Source organism: Pyrgilauda ruficollis, unplaced genomic scaffold (assembly GCF_017590135.1).
Source record: "Pyrgilauda ruficollis isolate IOZ18807 unplaced genomic scaffold, ASM1759013v1 scaffold40, whole genome shotgun sequence".
NCBI classification, from domain to species: Eukaryota; Metazoa; Chordata; class Aves; order Passeriformes; family Passeridae; genus Pyrgilauda; species Pyrgilauda ruficollis.
In genome coordinates, this window is record NW_024525490.1 from 746,127 (window position 1) to 764,745 (window position 18,619).

Here is an 18,619-nt window from a genome sequence, read left to right on the forward strand (position 1 = left end):
CAAGATGCTTACTAGCTCTTTTTCTAAGCTTTTCATCAATAAATCAATTGAAGTGTAAGATGGTTACTTGAGCAAATGAGAATGTAATGACTCAGTTTCACTGTATTGCTAAGAAAATTTTTTTTTTTTCAATAATTAGCAGTTTATAGCCAACATGTTTCTCACACCAGCATGCTATTTCTTTCCAGTTTGGATAACTTTTGCTACCTGATACTTCTTTAGCCCTTGGTAGACATAGTGCTCAGTAAACAGAAATGAAAAATATCTTCTGGCTTCTCTATTAGCAGTGAGAGCCCCTTTCAGCCCCTTTGCTACTGCAAGTTATCAAATGGACAGAAAACTTTAGTTCACAAAGGCAAACATCACTGTTCCTTATTTACACTTCTCGTTTCTGACACACATTACCAAAACCACCCAGAAAGACCCTTTGATTTGTAGTTACACTTCTGCTTGAGCCACAGTCCAAAATAACGCCCAAATTACTCTCTGGTTTGAAAACAAGGCGCCAGACAAGGCTCATGTAAAAAAATGAGCTTAAAAATATCAGTAATCTTTACATTAAATCTGGTGGTGGCAAAACCCCATTTAAGGATGAGATGCTTTGCATTCTCTTTCATCTCTTGTATTTTCAACTTCAAAATTTCTCATGCTTTGTGTTTCAAGGAAAAGTAAGCAATTAAGTAATGTGTCAGCTTAAAGTAACATAAAACCACCAAATTGGTGCATGTTTTAGGGTTTAGTTCTTAGATGCATTGGTTGTATGAGTTACTACATATTCTTTATCTTCAAAGAAAACTTTAAACAAATGACCCTCTAAAATTACATCTGTATTTTCTTGAATCAGCAGGGGGTTCAGTATCAAGCAAAGAATGTACACAGGACTGAATGCTCTCTTTGATTTATAGGTTTGTTCAAAAGCTTTGATATAAAAACTGTGGAGGAATTCATTGAAATCTTGACAGGTTGAAAGAATAAGAAAGTTCAGGATGAAGAACTGGCCATGCAAATGTCTGTGAGAAGTCATTCTTTATAATCTTGTTGAATTTTCCTAGTTTTTGATCCAAAGATTAATAAGTTGAAGTCAAGGTAAAAGTGGCAGGATTCTCTGTTACAGGAAGGAACTGTGTGCTACTCAGATAACGTAAATTAGCACACTCACTTTAAGTCATCTTTACCAATGAAGTACTGAGACACTTCAGGGAAACATCTGTGAAAGATGTGCACACTCCCATCCCCAGCACTGCTGTGCCTCTTTTTTCATTCTGTCTCCCAAACGTAGAGTCTCCACTCCTGAGAAGCAGCCCATAGAAACTTTACACATATACCTGGGGCAAGAGAACAGCATTTCAGAACTGGATGCTAAGTAGCATGGTGAACCAAACAGCTCTTCAAGTACCTCAGTGTGAAGCCATGTAGAACTAGCCAAAGGGGATGCTCAGTGTCCTAAATAGATGTGACCTACATTTTAGACCTTCGCAAGATTTAGATACATATGGCAGGGACCTCCCTTTGCTCTGGATTTGGAAATATAAACTTCTCATATGGCATGATTACACCTTTTCTCTCTTTATTTTATTGTGAAGTCTTATGTTGAAGCAAAACCATCATGCTGCTCTGTTATTTGGTCCTGTTCTGAATACTGAAGCATTGACAAAAGGCATCATCTTTATTTTCCCCTCATGCCTGAAATTGGTGATTGGTCTCAGCTACTTCCTGTGCTGAGTGCCACGATGAGTGGGGAAGCCCCAAAAATAAATCCAGTTTAAATAACCCAGTTGATGCAATCATATCAAAGTGAATCCAGTTTATAACTTAAAATAATAAATAATGATATAAAAATAATATAGATAAGAACATTTGAAAATTTAGCAGGGAATTACTAGTTTTGCTAACATTGCTCCTTGTGCTCCGAGCATGTCTCCAGCAGAGACAGGTAGGGACAGAGGTAAAAGAAAAGGCTTCCACAGGTGGGAGACATTCCTCACAGGACATGGGGAGCAGGAGAAGCTGTAATTGTCCTGCACCCCCCTTTCTGAGGGAGGCTGCAGAAAAAGCAGGGCTGGCTGTGGTTTGAATTGCAGCTGCCTGGGGCTGGGTTTTCTCACTCCTTTGCACAGAAACAGTCTGAGGAGAGTGTGAAATGCTGCCTATGAGACAAGAGGAGGGATGAGATTCTGCAACCCAGGGGCAGCCAGGTGCTAAATGAGCCTCTGATCTCTTCTCCACCACCCTTTCAGCCTGTCAGCCCCACTTTCTCTACACTTAGGTGCATTTTCTGCAGTGATTTGACCTAAAATCTGGTACTTCAGCCCAGCATGGAAGTCATGCAGTACCTGGGGGGCGTTTAGGTGAGAGGCTGGTTGCTGCCACCTGACAGAGGGGTCGAATCCACCCTGTTGTCAAGTCTGCGGGTCTCTGCACTTGGTGTTGCAAGTGTGGGACAGGCTGAGCTCACCTAGATTGTCCTCCAGGTGAGCTCAGCTTCAAAGCTGCAGTTTCTGTACTTCTGAGCTCGCCTTGGGCTTCTTTTCCCACTGCTAGTAGACATGGGTCTGTGGGCAGCACAGTTGGTTAATGCTACTTTTATGATTTTCTACCCTTTGGGGTAGAACATTGCTATTAGGCATCAAATCCTTTGATATGTGTGTTTGATTTTTGCCACTTTGAAGCAAAATTCTGAGAAAGCTGAATTGTCTGTTTATCCTTTAATCCTGATTGCTCAGGTAAGCTGATGCCTTTTCTCTGTGAACCAACAGAGGAAAGCAGTGGGGAAATACACATTAATCAAGAATGTAGACCACCCTGGATAGATTAAAGTGGTGTTGAATTCTCCAACATCATACAAGCTGAGCTGGTATCTACAGTGTTTATTATGAGGGAAGATCAGCTGCAATTCAGTGTTGAGTGCTGTCAGGCAAGTCAAACTAACATTTAATTTCCAAGTGGTACGAAAGAAAGTATTTTACCAATTTCCGAATAGGAATTAACTTGTTTTGATTTGATTTAATTTCATTTTGCTAAAGTAAAAGAGCCATACTTCTACTGTAAATCAAACTAAAGAGCTTGGCTGGGATTTAAATGCCTACATATCTACAATGAGTGTTTTTGGCTGTGTTTTTGGCAGTTGCTACACTGTTGTGTGCTGCTCTTAAGAGTAGAACAAGGCTATCATTGTTGCACATCCAGAGTTCTTGCCTGGAGGAGCCTGAAACCTTGTCTGGTGCAGTATTTTGGGAGGAATGAACATAAATGCACATTTATTGTAAGATATTATATATATAAATATATATATACATACATAATAACACCCACACACCCCTTAGGGTGCCCTTACCTCAAGAGTGACTGGTTCCTGATCTTCCGTGGTTAGCTCTGAACTGCATTTGGAGTACTTTGAGGTGCCCTCAGTAAATGGAAGTACAGGTTTACAAGGCAGTTCTGTCCTTCAGGTAGCTCTGTCTACAAAGGATATATGTAATGAGCTAAATCTTCTGAGAACTGTAGGCAGGAGACAGATGTACAAATCCCAAAAAATTTAAAGAGTTTCTGTTGGTAAGGCTCCACCTGTTCCTGTAGTGAAGTGGCCCTATTTACAGGGAGAATTAATTTTCTGGAACCCACACCTGGCCACTACCAAGTGGAATTTCTCTAGGCATTTCTTGAAAGAGACATTTGCAGTTTTTGAAAGAAAGAAAAGTATTTCCTAATGCAGCTCTGGGGTTCATGGATTAGTGCTTCAATCCCTAAATTAAAATAAGTTCCTTCACACCATTTTCTCTTGAAAGTTCTTGAATTCCAGAAAAAAAAAAAAAACAAACAAAAAACCCCAAAACCAAACAAACAACAACAACAACAAAAAAAAAAAAACAAAAAACCCACAAACTAAAAAAGAATAAAATTCAGCCATTTCCATATTCTTCAAGTGTTTGCTGTAATATGCTGGCTTATGTGGCACCTACCCTTAGGTATCTCAAATTTCTTTAGACATGGTTTAGGAAGCCTAACTGCTGGACATTCGATGTCTTTGATTTGGACTGTCTGGACCATGAGTTGGAGTAGAAGTACTGCATTGCTTAACACTGTGGAATAAAGCCAAAGTGTGAATTCCTTGAATGATGTAAAAATAATGGCAGCTTATTTCCCAGCTGTCTGTGTGATGTAAGGCCTTGCCATGTCCATGGGTCAGCCCTGTGGGGCACACTCATATGGGGTCAGCTCTGTGGGTCTGATGCATTTCAGATGCCTCAGATTCTCTGTGAATCTGTACCATACCTGTAGTTTTATCATGTGAATTTCTCTTTAAGAATTTCCAAACTGCAGTTAAACATCCTTCCTAAAAGATGTACCTTTATCCTTTATTTATTTATTTATTTATTGGGTTGTATGGGGGATTCAGCATAGTAATACGTTGCATTTTCTACTCACTTGCCTTCTGATTTCCTATACTGCCTTGCTGGTTACCCTGTATTGCTATGCTGACTTTCCCAAACAAGCTCAGATCTTTTTTTAGTCTGTTCCTATGTAAATAATGTCCATCCTACCTGGTGAATGAATGACTAGGTGATTCAATTACATTGTCTCTTTTTCTTGTATTTTGCATGTAAAGAGTAAAGGGGCTGTTAATAAACATTCTCAGTCTGTGATGGCAAAGTCGAATATATGAAAAAGCTTTTCCATAGTATGGTTGTTAACATGCGTCCTTGTGTTCCTTGGTACATACAACATTTCTATGCTTAATCAAATTAAAAGCTTCTTGGAGTTATGGTTGGAGTTATGATCTTATTTTTGATTTATGTGCACATTGCAAGAACTTAAAACCTGTTCCCTTCTCTTTCCTTTTTTTTTTTTTTTTTTTTTTTCCCTGGGGGGGGGGGGGGGGGGGGGGTGTCCTTTTGTATTTTTGGCATACTTCCCCACTGCTGTTCATTCCTCACCTTAGGGTTACTCCTCCTCTGATGCATGAGGAGAGCCCCCACGGCTGCTGCGCGGTCTCTGCAGGGCTGTGCAGGGTTCAGACACGGGCACAGCTCAGGCCTGCTCTGGGCTCAGGGACAGCAGCCTGTGTTTGTGGGGACAGTCAGACCCTGCTCTGGGCTCAGGGACAGCAGCCTCTGTTTGTGGGGACAGTCAGACCCTGCTCTGGGCTCAGGGACAGCAGCCTGTGTTTGCAGAGAAGACAAAGGGCTGACGGCACACAGCCACATCCAGGACTCGGCGCCGTGCTGTGGTCCATGTGCGATACTTCTAGGGCGGGGAGAGCATCCTGCGCTAGTTGCTCCCGGGCTGCGGCACAGCCCAAACCTCCCTCAACTCTCCTTCGCCCTCTGCCATTCAGCGACAGCCAGGACAGCCCCAGGCCTGTGACCCACGTTCACCGCTGCCGCGGGCCGCGGCTGAGGTGGGGAGACCTCCCGGCTGGGCAGAGGTGCGAGGTCGCGGCTCACCGGGGGCCGACTTGTGCCAGCACAGCAGCCCCGCACCGGCCCGGGCCGCTCCGCACACCGCCCCGGCGGCGCGTGCAGCGAGCGCTCTTCAACGCCGGGCGCGCGGCGGGGGGCGGGGCGCGGCCGCCGGCGCAGCGCGGTGCTGCCCCCTGGCGACCGGAGCGGGCCCGGCACTGCAGCCCCGACCCGGCCCGGCTCGGCCCGGCCGCTCCACCTTCCCCTGTCCCGGTGTAACCCCGGGCCCCGGCCGCTCCATCTTACCCCATCCTGGTGTAAACCCGTGCCCCGGCCGCTCCACCTTCCCCCGTCCCGGTGTAAACCCAGACCCGGCCGCTCCACCTTCCCCCGTCCCGGTGTAACGCCGGGCCCCGCCCTGCCCCACCCCGGGTGGAGGAGAATCGTGAGGGGAAAAGGTAAATCCCGGGTCTGAGATAAGAACAGTTTAATATTTGAAGCAAAATGAAGTATAATAATTATACGGATCATAGTGATGATAATAATAACAAAACTAGTAATAACGATAATAATGATAATAATTGTAATGAAAAGGAGAGAGTGGAGTAAAGCCCAAGAGAAATAAGTGATTCCCAATGCAATTCCTCATCACCCACTGACTGATGCCCGCCCCGTACCTGAGCAGGCGTCGGCAGCTCCCAGCTAACTCCCTCCCAGTTTAGACCCTGAGGATTGCATTCCCTGCTCTGGAATATCGCCTTGGCCTGTTCGGGTCAGCTCGCCTGGCTCTGCTTCCCGCTGGCTTCTTGTGCCCCGGCTCACTGGCAAAGAAGGGGCCACTGCAAAGTCCTTGACTCAGGGTAAGCACTGTTAGCAGCAACTAAAACAGTAGTGTTGTAACGTTATTCTCAAAAAAGCACTGTACCAGAAACTAGGAAGAAAATTAACTTTATCCCAGCCCAAACTAGGACATCCTAGTAGGAAAATTTTTACCAGGGGATGGGGGTCGGGGGAAAGGAAGGTGTGTGTTTAGTTAAATACATGTCTTTGAGCTCTTGGGTTTTTTCGAATGGATTGAACGAATCTACAAAATTATAATAAGTTTCTGCTGTAAGTTTTGCTTTTTTGTTCCCCCTGGACTCACATTTCAAGAAATAAAATAAGCCATTTTGAGCCCTAAGTCCATTTTAGGTGTTCATCTTCTGTTGGGATTTGATTTAGTTTTATTACATTGAAAGAATAAATATGTTACCGTAATTCAGAAAATGCTTCACCTGAACTAGGTGTAAGCATTTTATTTTTATATTTTCATTTATTTATTTATTTTACTTAGTATTCAGTTAATGGTGCTGTAAGTAGGAAAGCAGTACCTCAAGTATAATTTTGGATTATGGTATCTGAAGTGGATTATAAACTACATAATCTGTAAATAAATTTAAATATCATACATGGTCCATACAATAGATCTTGTGCAGCTCAATATTTTCTATTTTCTTTGTTTGCCATTTTTTGTTTGTCAGTATTTATGTAGTCTCTGTTTATGAACATATAATTATATCTAAAAATGTAGAAGAGAAGTTATCACAGTGTTATTTTCAAATCTTTTTTAAGCCATTTGTTTTCTAGGTGTTGACTTTGTTTTCTGATTATATATAGTAACCATACAATGGTGAAAAATTAATTGCAAAAGTGAAAATGTGATGCAGTAAAAAAAATGCAATTTAAATTATTTAGCACATATACTTTTAGAATATATTTTGATAACAGAAGTGTTCCTGGAGGAATTAAGGTGGCAAAACAGGAATTTTATGGAAAGAAACTTGAATATATCAAAGGAAATTAATCCAAGTCTTTATTTTCTAGATAAATGCTTCAGATTGGGCAAAGTTTATTGTTTCCTTTGTATTGTAGATTCAGTAACTTAGAAATACTGCATTAGTTTTAGGGTCTCAGTTCCTGTTCTGCTTTGTAAGTAAACTATTGCCATTAGCATGAGTGGGCTACTTCTCTTTGCAGTGATTTCAAGAATTAAATTACCAGATTAAATTAAATTTATCTACGGGTTTACATTTACAGGCTGAGCCTGAGATGTAAATACATCTTCCTTCCTTATAAGGAGGAAGATACACATTATCCCATGCAAAGTAATCCCGTAAGAAATACATTATGAATGATTCATAAAGACCATGACCTTTCCAAGACCAGCCATTTAAATATATTTATTTGAATATAAGGTAGCTGTAATCTTGAAAGTAATTTCTTTTATTCCATTGAATTTTTTTCTAATATTTCTTTTGTAGCCACTCTTGGTGGCCTGAACAAAAATATTATTATTTTCAATGCTCTTTTCTTACGTGCCTAAGCACATAACTGCCAGATGTTGTGGTTTCTCTGGAGCAGACCAGCTGCAAACATACAATGACCTCAGAAGTCATGCTTTCAGTTCACTGTTTGTGAATACGTGGCCCCAGTGTGCCTTTGAATGGTATTTTGTACTGTTTGATCTTTCAGCTTGTAATTATTTTCAGCATCGGATACTTTACTGCTACAGATCTAGTAACTTACTTGACAAAATATCTGGCACCTGATATGAATGCATGCAGTTATCCTGATGCCCAGAACCCACTGCTAACTACAAGAGCTATGCAATGTAAGAAGCCTGTGTGTTTGGAGGCTCAGGGTCCAGTCTGTGCTTTGTGAAGGCTTAAGCAGAGCTTAATGTACTCAAAGGTCTTCCATCCTCACCATGCCCAAAAACCATTTAAGAACCCAAGCCAGTGGTTCTGAACCTTTTCTCTGTGTCACTGTATATCAGGGAATCTCCCCATGGATATTATCACCTTTGTTAGGATACTCCTAAGGCTGAGGAAAGGAAATTGATGTGGGGGAAGAGGAGAGGGTTAGGGTTAGGGTTAGAAATTAGCCTTAGAAATTAGAAAATTAGCCTTAGAAATAATTAAAAAAAAAAAAAAAAGATGAAACCCCTGAAAATTTAGTAACATTGTGTTTCTTTAGAAAGAAAAGTACCAAGTAAAACTGGGGACAGGGCCAGTGCATTGTATTTGCTTTTGGCAAACATGATACGGAGCCTTTGTATCGCGATCAGATAAATTTACTTTGCAAGAGTCAATTTTTGCTGTAGGGGAAGGGTGTGCACATAACAGATTTAGTGGAATATGTGTTTTCTATTTAAATACATAAATTAGAACTGAGTGCAAAGTGCTGTTTGAACATCAATAATTGCTTTGTGTCCAACTGCCAGCCAGGCTTGACTGCTCAGCAAACACCAAAGAGGGGCTGATTGCTGTCTTCATATCTGCTCTTTGTCCTTGACTACTGCATGCAGTTTTGGCTTGAAAAACGTGTTTTTGCTGCAGGATAACTGATTGACACAAACCATCCTGAGGTTCAGTCACTGTAGGGAAAAACCACTATGGGTTTTTCTCAAAAATTGAAGTATCTTGAGGATAAGTGACATCTCTGGAGTGGTTGGTCTCACATAGTTTATGACATGGTGCAGCTAAAGTGCTTTTTCTTCATCATAGCTTCATGTTACACAGCCTATATGTTAGTTACTTTCCAGGGTCATATTACAGCTTTTTCTGACCAGAGGAGTAAAAGCTTCCAGCAAAGCTCCACAACAGTTGATAACTCCACTGTCATTGGAAGTGGAGCATGGAAATATGTCTCATTTTGGTTAGGCAGTTGGACTGTGACAGTCTAAATTTCAGGCAAAAACAAGTTGTTTCCAGGACTATGGACATGGATGTTATTTATCCTCATGGCCAATACAAGGAACCTTTTCTCTTTGGTGTGCATGCCATAAACTTCAATGACAGATCCCTATATTTACTTCTGTTGTATTTTAATCAAGCCACACAGAAATTCACCACAGATCCAAATTACAGAAAGGACTAAACCCATTAGTCACCCATTTCTTTTAAAAATAATAAATGGCAATCAAGCTTGGAGTTACTCAAATAAAAACCAAGCAGATATTTTTATTTTCCTTAAGCTGGTTTGAAAAAAAATCAGCAGAAGTGGGCAAACAACAGCAAAGGGAAAGAAGGATAGAGAAAGATCTGGAATAACTTCTGAAAGGTTGCATAGCCTGGAATGGGTCAGGCTGGGAAAGAAAGAACTGGGAGAGATTTAAAAGCTGCAAGTAATAGGAAAAAGGTGAGCAAGGAAACCTCGCATAGAGACAAGGAAACAAGGGAGCATCAGCTCAAACTTGCAGGTGGCAGGTTGGAGAGGTGCAAGGTGAGGGCTCTGCCTGCGGTGGATAGATAAGTGGCAATACCTCTTGCTTCAGGATTCTTCGGGTACCAGGCAGAAGTTTTAAAGCATTCCAGTGGGTGAATTCAGGGCAGGGTCAGTTAACACAAGGGCTCTTAAACGGAAATGGCTGACCCCAGCTGCTGATGTCTTCTGCATGAGGGTGTCCGCAACATCTCCCCAGGGCTGGGGCAGGGTATGTGGTGGAGCTGTACATGCCAGACAAGGGAGCGTGAGGTCTGGTGGGGTGTCTTTGGGCACCTGGCGCTGGGAGCCTGAGGGTCATGGGTATCCCAGCAAGGCATGAGAGCTTAGGCAGGTCTAATGAGATGTGATAGGTAATCTTAGCTGGTGTCGTTCTCAGAGGACAGGTGAAATGCTTGTGTTGCTGCAGCATGGGAGGCAGGTAGAGGAGGAGAATGTAAACAGCCTTAAAATGAGGTAAGAGCTGCCTTATGTTATGTACCAAGAGAAGCTATTTAATTTTGTGTCTGAGCACTAAACTAGGAGAAACTGCAGGTTTTGATTTCCAGAATATCTCTTGGGTTGCCAGGATGTGTCAAATCTTTGAAACATTTTACTTAGGATTCACTGGCTTTGTAGGCTTAGGGCAGATTGTTTCCATTTCTCATGGTAATTTCAGCACAATTCTGGGCCTATTCTAGGGGCTGTCACTGGTGGGTGCAGTCATCTCTGCTGGTGTGCAGCTCACCCTGGCCAGAGCCCTTGGCTTTGCTGGTCCTGAGGAGCAGCTTCAGGGCACCACGGGGGAATGGGAACCCCATTTTTTTAGCAGTGAGCATGAGGCAAACCAGCACAAGGCTCTGACTGCTCTGCCAGAACTGTAGGACACACAGTGACAGGGTGGGAATGACCTCAGTAAGGCAGGAGACAGTGGCTCTGGTTCTCTGCAGCCTGCTGAAAGCCTTGCATGTGCTTTATGTTCAGCAGCTGAGGTAAATGTAGTCAAGTCCTGTGAACTGATCCTGGGGCTGGTCCTTCCATCAGGGACGGAAGCCAAACTTGCTCTCTAAACACCAGCCCTTCCTCTTGAGCTCATATGCCAGGAAATGGGCTCTAATTTACTTCCCAGATCTTAGCACACAACACTTTGGCTTGCACAAATGTTCCCAGAGCTGCACAAGGGCTTTGCTGTGCTCTTTGCTATTCTCTGTCTTTCTGCTGGTTGTGTGGAGAAGAGCATGGATATTTTCCATGCCATTGCCCTGCATCAACCATTGCCCTGTGCCCGAGAAAAGTAGAAATGCCCTGGAAGAGTAGAAATGCCCTGGAAGAGTAGAAGTTATGGATGGATGCACAAAAGAACAGAGAGGTAATGCTGCTTCAGACTTGCCTTGCTGTTACTTATCTGTTGCAGTCAGCATATTACTCTTTATGGTGGCCACATCAGAACTTTCCATTACAAAACCAGGAATGCATCTGTCTTTGGTGTTTCTTTAAGCCAGTCTTTCTCCTTATGAGCCTCAAATCTTCTCTTGCAGTTATTAATCTATATTTACTGTGGATTTTGTGAAGTGCTGTCTGAGGACAGCACAGGCTGTGAACTGCCTTGGAGAGCCACGCATTTTGACTGTGGCAACATTTTCTGAAATGAAGCTCATCACAGACTGCAACTAGAGCCCACAGATACTGGTACTGTTTAAATGCAGTTGAAATAGATTGAAATTAGCAACTCCAGTGATATAGGAGTTTAACTGATTCTTTGTTGATTCTGACTGATGCTTTATAAAGCAATACCTCACTTGCATAATGACCCTACTTTGCAATCTGTGTCATGCTCCAAAATTTTGATAAACTGTCTTGTTGTGATCTTACACTTTTTTTAGAAGTAACCACTCCTGTATAGTATGCCAAACCCCTGTGATATACACTTTTGCATAAAGACAGGATCTTAAACAGATACCAAATACAAAATGCCTGAAAGACCAGAGATTTCAAATGTCTGTTTCTTCTTAAACACTTAAAATAAGCATAGCCTTAAAAAAAAAAAAATATATATATATATATATATATATATATATATATGTCCATCAAGTTTTACTAGAAAAGTAACTTGCTGATTTTGTCATAAATAGTCAGGCTGTATCCTGTACTCAAATAATATAATCTAACTCAAATGTTGTAGTTCCTTGTTGCTTACTTAACAGAATTAGACTGCATGTTTGCAGAGATAGAATCACAGAATTGTTTAAAGGCCTTTAAGATCATTGAGTTCAGCTGTTAACCTTACACTGCCAAGTCCATCACTAAACTATGTCCCTAGAGTCTAGCTTTGCCTCATTAAATTCCACCTAGGTAGTCTGAAGTTTTTAGGATTTAGGGTCATTTAGTTGGTCCAAATAGCTACTGCTACTAGACTTTGTAAATGTGTATACATATGTATAAATGTATGTCTCCTCTTGCTAAGGTACCTGCTGCAGAATTCACCACTACTTCTTACCTATTTCTATGTGAGCTGTCTTCCCCCCACCTATTATCCAGTCAGTGAATATATGATATCATATGGATTATGTGCTATTTTCTTAATATTCAAATAAGGAAATTAATTCTGAGTGGGATTTTCCATGGTAGATTTAACCTAGAGTATGAATAAATATACCTCATAGCCTGTTTTCTTCTGAGTTGTGTTTGCTATATATGATGAAAGATTTGTAAAATACAGTTTTCTATTGGTTCCACTTAGTCTTCCTTTACAGAGTACTGTGTTATACCACACTAGAAGTGCTAGCTAGCTCGTGTGCAAAGCAAGGCACAGCAGATGATAAGACCAGGCTATTTCATCAGAGCCTAGATGAAATCAAGCAAGGACTATACTTATTCTGAGCCCTGACTTAGCAAAAACTCTCATAGGCATTTTAAAAAACCCTCCAACAATGATACAAAAACCCCAACTCACTTCTGACTCTCATGGGAGTCAGAAGACCCTAGTTCCTTCATTCATTTGCTGAAGGGATACAGCCTTGTGCTAAAAGAGATGTCTCTCAAGGGAAAGGAGAAAAACTGCTATGTCATTTTGATTCCTGGGGCTGTTGGGTTTGATTTCTGCACTACCCTCTTCCTTCTCCTGTTTGGATTATGAGCAGCAAACCCCACAAAACATGTTCCAGCTGTGCTCTTCAAAGACAGTTCCTTTCTATTAAAGCTCAAATTTCTCTGTACCTCAAGGAGATGTGATAGAAGTAGGAAGTTATTTTGCAGCAGCTGTGATCTCCTGCCTAAATCCTAGAATTTACAAGATATACAATTATTTGTCTGTGGGGTTCATTCTGTGAAACTGCTTTCCCACTAGTACTGTGCACAAAGCAAGCATGCTGGAAAGCAGCCCAAATTCCTAGCAATTAAATAACAGCAGCATTCCCAGCTAAATGTAGAGGTATTCAGTTCCCTCTCCTGTCGAAAGGGGCTCAGTCTTCTGTCTTCTATTTTACCAGAAACTGGTCTGAGTGTCTTAGTTCATTCTTTTTGGTGAAGTCCTTTGGAGTTTCTCCTTTTGCAAAAATAATTAAATCTTAACGGGGCAAGATAAAGAAAAAAAAATTAAAGCTGGTTGTTGGGGGTATTTCTCTGAGGAAGGGATTGCCTGTGTTCTGAATGCTTAGTGCTCAATACTCACTGAAACAGTTACATATGCACTACAAGAACTAATTTTTAACTATCCCATGCTGTGTATTTTTCCTTCTCTGGTAAAAAAAAAAAACAAAAAAAAACCAAAAAAACAAACAAACAAACAAAAGATAATGCAAGGGAAAAAACCCAACTATTGCACATTGAAGACAGAAGAGCTGTAGTAAGAGGAATCAAGAAGTTAATGAGCATTCACCTCAGTGACAGATGCTGGTTGCTTGATTCTAGTCAGCTATGGAAACAACTTAAAACCCATTTCCTTACCTCCTGTCAGTATCTGAAATGTTCCAGTGTATTTTGTGAGAAAGAGCGTAGGCAGGCACGTGTGGAAGAAAATTCCAGCTGGGGAAGTCCAGGAGATTGAAAGTGAGTGCCTAAGGGAACTGTGCTTCAGGTCACATTGCTCACTCAATTATTTCCATAGCCAAGGCTATGCCCTTGTTCACTACAACGATCTCAGGATTCTCATTTTGTGCAATTGTTTTCATGAGAAGATGCATTCCTAGTTCCCTAGTGGAGTTTTTCTGATTACAGTAGGTAATCTGAGTAGAAAGAGGACTGTTGAGTCTAGCAGCACCTGCGCCCATAAATGTGTCCCATTTTGCCTCCTGTCAGTGAAACATACAGCGCTCTATAATATGTGACTGTATAATATCCCAGCTATGCAAAATATAGAGTTGCTTATTAGAGAAATTATTCTAAACATCTGCTTGATCCATGTTCACTGAGGGACACTAGAGCAGAGAAGGCAGCAAGCATGACACAAGCGTGGTGGAGCTCTGACAAGGAATCTGGAAGCCAAACCAGGGAAAAGAGAAGAGAAAACATCTCTTGTTATCTACAGGGCTGGCAGCAAGTGGCTGGGCTTGAGCACATTGGCCTTTGGTAGTTTCTTTCTAATGTCTGTGATCAAAGCTGTACACAATAATCATCTGGCTCTTCAACTCGGACAATGGTATTTCAGTCTAGACTTTGTAAGAAACTGTGTGGTTTTTATGAATTTCAGTCTCTGCCAGATTCTTTTGCATTAATCATCTACTTTGCATCTTGCAGGGGTTGCTGGGAACATTTCTCATCAGATACTCCCACATCAAGTGGACTTCGGAGTACCGTCATTCTATACTGTTTGTTACGATTGATGCTCTTCTGACCATTCTTATGTGCTAGATTTTACTTTGCATCCCCATAAAATAACATCATGAGGATCTTCTGGAAAATAGTAATTGTTTAGGAATTCAGGTTTATTTTTAAGAAAGCACTGTTCATAAAGGTGATTTGACCTCTCTCTCATTCCTGCCTAAGATTTCACATTTTCATCTGTGTATACATCACTCAGCTGTTCTGTCAATAGACTATGATTATGGTTGTTGTTCCATTTTTTTTTTTTTTCTGATAACAGCTCCTTTTAAAAGTAAAACCCTGGACACACTGAATGAAAGGTACTAACTATACCTTTCATTGTCCATGCTCTCAAAGCAAAGTTTTATCCCGTTAGGAACTTGGCTGTTAGTGCTTCACACATTACCTTCTGCCCTGCTGCATGGAGGCTCATTGTCCCACTGGCTTGCAGATGTCCTTCCAATCCCATTTCCTTTAAGAGATGTCACAAGAATGATTTAATGGGAATTGATCTGTTCAGAGGGAATGAATGAAATGTTTTATAGGCTGGCTACTGTCTTGTTAGTGAGAACATTCTTAAAACAGAATGTGATGACAGCTCAGATAGTCAAATTCAACTGTTTGAAATGCCTCAAGCATTCAAAAAAAAAAAACACCAAAAAAAAACCTCCCAAAAACCACACCAAAACAAGTTGTTTTTGAAAGAATATTTTTGGAAATTAAAATGAACTTTTCCCTTTGAAAGTGAGCTAAGTATTGTAAACTCTGCAAATTTTCCAGCAAATTCTGCTGTGCTTTTGTGAGTTCTGTCAAGACTTGGCAAATGAAGATAACCTGAAATGTGATATACTATTTTTAGCTTTTACAAAAATAGTTTGCTTGAAATTTGAAATGCCATGTTAACAAAATAGTCTTTAACTTTACAGAAACACTTTAATGGAATACAGAAACAAGAGTTATTTCCTTATTTTCTTTCATAATGGAGATAAATTAAGAAACTAATTAAAATGTGGCTAACTTGGCCACAGTTTGGGAGTTTTTGAAGAACAAAGCCTTTTTTCACTTATTTAAAAAACTGGCATAAAGTATAGGAGATTATTGTAAACAGAAGTGCTCTGAGGTAATGAATTAAACCAAACTAGTCTTAATTTGCTCCTTTATTTTAATTGTATTTCAAAATTCATATTCTGCTTCAAGCAGAGATGGTATTTACAAATTTATACTCTCTGAGAATGCAGGAAAAACCATAAATTGGAATTTGTACAGTGAACCATCAGTAAAATTTAGCTTTGTTCGGAGATTTGGAATAAGAATTATACTATATGTAAGTCACATTAAGGCCTCTGTGGAGGATGAGATTGTACAACTCTAAGATAATACATAATTGATTTTTTCTTGGAAGTGTATGCTATTGCTCTTCTTTGTATCAGATGAATGAATCTGACAGACAAAATACTGCATTTAAAACACAAAAGGCAATCATTATCCTTTGATTTCCTCCCTGTCCTTATGATACAATCTGAGTTCTTTCTCCTTATTTTCTCCTACCAGAGCTCAAGTTAGGTTGCCTCATTTTCTCCCATTGAATTGATAGTTATTTAGGAGGTGTAGTAGCAATTGTATTACCATCAGCATTTCACCTTGAGAAACCCATCTGGAAGTGTGCATGTTCTGCAGCAATTTCTTGGATCTCTTTGCATAATAATTACACTAATTATGATTGTATTCAGAAGAAAATGGCAAAATGGTAATAAAGGTGTGCATACCCTGTTGAGGAAAAGTGCACAGGAGAAACACAATGGGCACAGCAACCTTGGCTCTTCAGGGCACTCCCTGTTTCTTCAGCCCACTCTCCCTTTTTGTGAGGTGGCTGAGCACTGCTTGTTGTCTTGGCAAAAGGAAGACAGTTCTCTGGAAAGCTGTGACCCTGCCTTGGGTGATGGAAGCCTTCCAAGCTTTTCCAGGTTGTCAGTTCTGAGTAACCCCCCTACAAAAGCTATGGAGGAAATAGCTGAGGCTGCTTCTGAACCACTAGTGTGAATCCTGGAGAGCTAAAAAGACTGCAGAAACTTTAAAAAGTGCTATAATAAAGTTCAAATGTCAAGGGTAGAAAATGGGATCTAGAACACATACACAGTCCCCTCTTACATGAATCTGGATTCCACTGCAATACTGGAACAGTTACCCTGGAAGACTCAACAGAAAGGATAGGTTAACAAACATAAATAATGCCAGTCAATATGGTTTGACAGCAAGGAAGACTTATCAAATAAATCCGTTATGTTTCCTTGACAGGACTATGGATTGGTTGATGGAAACAACTGCTTGGATACAGAAGCAATTTCATTTCTCTGAAGTATTTGGCTTGGTATCACAGGGTATTTTGATTAAAACCTACAACTGTGTTAGAAGGAATAAACAACTGTCTCATTTTCAGGTTTGACTATGTCTTTTCCTGGGGGGGATCTGCAGAGACTGGTTATTGACTGAAAGCTGCTCAGTACTTTGGCAGTGGTCTAAATGAAAACATGGCTGCTAAAGCATGCAGAAGGCACATAGATGCTACAAAATTATGTAGATTCTTCTCTAAATAATTTCTGTTCATTATTTTGCTTTGTTAATTCAAGTGCAATATAACGAATTGAGAATGAAGACTGAAGGCATAGGAGCAAGGAGTATGAGGCAGAAGTTGAGATGAAGCTTTGTCCCTGATGGCAGGGTGGCAGTCTGAATGCTGCAGGGTGCTGGTGGCAGTCCCAGCAGACATGGGGGTGCTGGGCGGGTCCTGGGGAGCAGCCCACAACAGCTGAGGCTCAGAGCTCTGTGAGGGGCATGCCAGCAGGGATGTCTGTTCCTGGGGAAGGGACGGTGGGGAGGTCCCCAGACCACTGAACACAAATCTAGAGCAGAGTGAAAGGATCTGATAGGAGCATGCTTTCCTACCTTGCAGGCAAAAACACAGCAAGAACCTGTGGCTGAAAATTAAGTTAAATTAACATCAGTTTTGGTGAGGGACTTGGGGATTTAGCCTCAGCTCTCTAGGTAGAGCTTGAAATATGAACATCAGCCTAGGTAGAAGTGGATGATACAGAAGGATGAAGCAGATAATAAGCCTGAGGTCAGGCACCACATTTGCTACTCCTTGCTTCCAACCTCTCAGTACCTGTGACTTTTACAGCAATTACAGGGTTTTCTTTCCAAATGTGTGTTTTATCTCTCCAAACATATCTTCTCAGGTGAGGTGTATGTAATTTCTCAGAGTGACAGTGCTATTACTATGCCTTCCAACTTAGGAAGAATTTTAAAATAGAAGTAAACTGGGCCACTTGTCTTAATAAGATAATAGGAAGTCCAGTCCAAAGCCTCTTGAAATCACTGGTAATTGATTTCTCTTTCAAAGGTTTCAGAAGAATCCAGCAAAATACGGAATAGACTATGCCCAAGTCTACTGACTAAAACAAGATGTGTACTATTATATGCACTTGAGATGCAGCATGTGAAAGCATACTGTAAATTTCTAGTAGCACACTTTCAAATGTAAATATTCATATGAATGCTTTTAAAAACAGCAATGATACTTGACAGTGAAGGCTGAGAACAATTTTTTTTTTAAATCTGCATTCACATGTTTATGTGTAGGCTAGATAAACGTGCATAAATATGCTTATAAATATTATAATAATAATAATCTTTCATGTCTATTATCATACGATATAAAAGAAGCAAAATGCAAAACTGACTGGTGAGTAACTTTAGTATTTAAACCAGCAGAAATAAACAATTTATTTTCAAAATTCACAATATATATAAGTCCTAGATAAGGTGTATACTTGAAAAATAGAGTCAAGCTCACTGTGGTGCAATAATTTTCAATTTTTTGAGCCACAGAGTACACTGCTGTGGATCCTGTGTAGTCAGTCTTTGCAGTCAATGGAGAGTACAGGCTTTCAGAGATGGCTCATCTGTCTGCCATAGAAACCCATCTGGATGTCTCTGTCAGGGTGCCTGCTTCTCTCTGTTGCCTATGGAGAGTATGAATATGATTCATGTGAATCCCATGCACTGTATGTACAGCGCCTTCATGGCTGTGGTGGTTTGGCTTTTTGGTACTCCCAGCCTCTCTGGCAGCTCTCTGTGGCATTGGGGGTCCCTGCTATCTGACCAACAGGCTCCTTCCT